The 3,971-nt window shown below is 42.9% G+C and overlaps 1 pseudogene; it reads right to left on the bottom strand.

Moving 5' to 3' along the window:
- Window positions 1-1,874: 1,874 nt before the first annotated feature.
- LOC147822074 (olfactory receptor 2C1-like) lies at window positions 1,875-3,169 on the bottom strand (annotated as a pseudogene).
- Between the last annotated feature and the right edge of the window lie 802 nt (window positions 3,170-3,971).

Below are 3,971 nucleotides of genomic sequence, written 5' to 3'. Positions count from 1 at the left end.
AAGAAAGTAATATAGAAATATTTTGTTTACGCATAGTGTGAATCTATCTCAATTGTCGATTTGACTGGAATAACAGATTCTTGACAAGACAATTGGGCTCTGTTGGAAGCACTGGGGTTGTGCTTTTGGAGGGTGTACCTCTGGCTGGTGTTCTTCCTCCATATGGTATCCTGGGATCTATCAAGTGGGAAGCTCTGCTCAATGCTGCATTTCTGTCCTGTAGTTTCTGTTCTGTAGCCATCCAGCCATGAACTTAAACCTGAGAAACTGCAAAAATAAGTTTCTCTTCCTTTAAATTGAGGACATCAGTTATTTGGCCCTGGAAAAGGAAGGTGCATAGTACAGAAAACTGACACCACAGTACAGGGCTCCCTGCTTGACTATACTGATAATGTGGTTCACAGGTCTTCACCTTGCTTTGTGAGAGGAAACATTTGGAGACGGAGACTAGCAAATAACTTGATGAGATAAGCAGAGATGGGTTGGAATTTTGGGGAAGTGCTGGTGATTGAACACAGGGCCTTCACATTGAGCTTTACCCCCCAGTACTTTTAACATTTTTATTATGAGATCTGGACTTGCTAAATTCCTGAGTTGGCCAGGAAGTCCTTGAATACACAATCCCTCTGGATCAGCCTGCCAGAGTGCTGGAATTACAGGTGTGTGCCACCCATTCTGGCCTGATAAGCAATCCTGGTCAGAGCCCAGAAAATCAGAATACTCAAAGGAATGTGGAGAGTAAGGCCAAGCTCAGGAAGTTTCAGATGGGAATGAGGACTCGGCCTACAGGCCACATGTGTTAATCTCTGGCCAAACATTTGCCTATATTGTGTCTAAAATTTGTGTGATAGCTGAGTTTACAGGTGGTGGCCTAACTGATTTGCCAGAAGAAACCTGAAAGCAACTTGACATTTATCCTGTGGGATGGTTACTAGTGGCTGCTTTCCTCAGACAGCCAGAAGAAAAAGAAGAAATAATTTAAAAAATTGAATTTTTCCCCTCCCCCCCAAAAAAATCTATAAAAATTTGGAGCCAAAATAAGTTTGTTGATGAAGAAAATTGCACCTAAGAAGAAGCCAAGTATTACAAGCCAGGTAAAGAAGGAACACATATTGAGGATTTTGCAAGAATGGGAAAGTTCCTAATCATTCCAAACTCCAAGGTTGAAAGGGTAAAATTTTACTTTCGTAGAGAGCCCCACCTAGGGATCTGGTCCCTGTTATTCATTTCACTGTGCTTAGACCTTACCAGCAGAAGCCACTGCACATGGTCTAAGGATCCTGGCTACTGCTAAACACAGATCTGAGTACTGTGCACATTATGCTAGTTGTTAAGTCAAGCAGAACCCAAGACTGTGAGGATATGGAGGCTTCCAGAAAGTTTCATTAAAAATAAAGAGCCAGAGCCAGGGATTTAGCTCAGTGGGACCCTACCCACCTAACAAGCACAAAGTTCTGAGTTCAATCCCTGGTACAAAAACACACACACACAAAAATACAGAGACATTTTCAGATGAAAAGTATGTTTAATTAGCCTGGTTCCTTTGAAAATGGGAGCTAGAGTTGCAAATATTGTTAGATAGGAGAATTTTTCCAAAATTAAATTTACCTAACCTTCAGACACACAGTTTGATAAAAATGTATTAAAGCAAACACATGGTGTGCTATAGAATTTATACTTAAATGATTTTCCCTTCATCCCCTCAAACAGCAACCTAGGGTGATAATTATTGCTGCAAACTGTTAATTCTTTGCTTTCCATGTATGAGAGACCAATGCAGTAATTGTCTTCTGTGCTTATCTTATTTCAAGTAGTGTAATATTGCACATTTCCATCCATGTTTTCATAAATCAAATAATTTAATGTTGTATTCCCTAAATAATACCCTTTCTGTACCCACAGTGTGGTTTATTTACTCATTTGAGTACTTTAAATAGTGTGGCAATGGATGTGGAAGTTCAGTTCTTGAGAGAAGATTGTATATTGTGTCTTGTGACAAAAGACGTTTGGGAAAGAAGAAGAAAAATCACAGTGATTCTATTTGAGATTTCAGGAACAGAACTTTCTAGACAAAAAGTTTCCCTAGGTTTCAGATTGATTCACATGTAGACAAGAAAACTCATTTCTTTCTAATCATAGGCATTCATTTGGAAAAGCAGCCATGCTAGTATCCATGGATGTGTCCCTGTGGTTGCACAGGAGACAGGCAGAAATCATCGGCTTCCAAAGGCTTCACCCCACCCTGGGATTGCAGGATCCTCTTCCATGCGGCCTTCACATCCTTGTTTCTCAAGGTGTAGATGAGTGGGTTGAGCACTGGGGTAATAACAGAGTAGAAGAAGGACATGAACTTGGCCTGAGTGTGATTTTCTGGAGGCTGGAGGTACACATAGATGGCAGGACCAAAGTACAGGGTGATCACCACCAAGTGAGAGCTGCAGGTGCTGAGTGCCTTGTGCCTTCCTTCAGCTGAAGGTAGTTTCAGTATAGCCCTGGCAATGAAGGTAAAAGAGATGATCACCAGCAGGAGAGCCATCCCTGCAAAAGGAATGGCTCCTAAAGCCAAGGCCAGCTCATTAACAGTGGTTTCTCCACAGGCTACCTTTATGAGCACAGGCACTTCACAGAAGAAGTGGTCCAGGTTGTGGGGTCCACAAATGGGGAGCTGGAGGGTGAGTGGTTTGGAGCAGAGAGTTCAGGAGCCCACTGGACCAGGAGGCAGCTGCCATCTGCACACACACACCCAGGGACGCATGATGAGAGTGTACTGGAGGGGCCAGAAGATGGCCACATAGCGATCAATGGCCATCATGGCCAACAGGATGTATTCAGCACAGGCAGTCCAGTTAAAAATATAGCCCTGTGTGATGCAGGCCCAGGCAGTAATTGTCTTGTCTGGTCCCCAGAGGTTGGCCAGCAACTGGGGCACAATGGCACAGGCCACACTGAGGTCCAGCAGAGAGAGGTTGTCCAGGAGGAAGTACATGGGTGTCTGGAGTCTGGGGTCAATCAGGGAGAGGATGATGATGGAGCTGTTCCCTACCATAGTGAGGAGGTAGGGGACCAGGACCACTCCAAAGAGGGGCCTCTCCAGCCACAGAAACTGAGAATCCCAGCAGGACAAAAGTATTGGGAAAGCTCATGTTTCCTCTTCCCATGGCATCTGCTTTATATGTACCTAGAAGGAATGGGACAGATTTTGATGATATGCATGACTTTTCAATTTCAATAACTGTACAGCAGCATACTGAAACTTTTCCCTGTGTTGAAATATGCCTCATAACTTTTAGGAAAATTTTTGTGTATCTCTATAACAGTTTCCTATCCCTTCACTTTATATTCAGTATAAAGGTACATAAAGACATGTCAAAAGCTTTTACATAGGGCCAGGATGCATACATATGTGCCAGGGCATAGTACCTGCCTGAGAACTTTGAGGCCCTGAGTTCAACTCCCAGTACCCTCCCAAAATGTTTTAAACTGTCAATCTCTTTATATGAAAATATTGATCAGTTACTTTTTCTTTCTTTCCAATTCTCCCTTTTTACATCTCCCCCTTTAATCCTTTCTAGCTTTCTAGTGGAGTGAAATGGGCTGTGTGATCCTTTGCATTTAGGGCACTGCCTCCTATTTCCCCTGAGTCCACATACGTGAGTGATTTGGTGCTCAGCTGTACATGGTAGAGGTTGAGAGAGCTCAAGTGGCTACATACTGTGTGCAATTCTCAGGTGTGAAAAGGTATTAAATAGAGTTATTCTGGATGAAGTCTACACCCTATTTATGTAACAGTAAAATGCACACAACTTCCTCTTGTATGTTGACCACTTTCACACTCGTGGTGGAGTGGTGGTGTGTGCATTCATATTTTTATGCTCTCACCATTGCCTTCCATCTGACAAGACTCAGATCAGACCTGGAAATCAAACCTCTTTCTCCCTCTCTGACTTTTAGAGTTACCATTCTACTACCTC

The sequence above is a fragment of the Heterocephalus glaber genome, unplaced genomic scaffold, assembly GCF_053883595.1.
Source record: "Heterocephalus glaber isolate CG9 unplaced genomic scaffold, H.glaber_assembly_v1.0 deba00001673, whole genome shotgun sequence".
Lineage (NCBI taxonomy): Eukaryota > Metazoa > Chordata > Mammalia > Rodentia > Bathyergidae > Heterocephalus > Heterocephalus glaber.
Note: the sequence above shows the minus strand (reverse complement) of the source record. Positions and strands in the feature narration are given on the sequence as shown.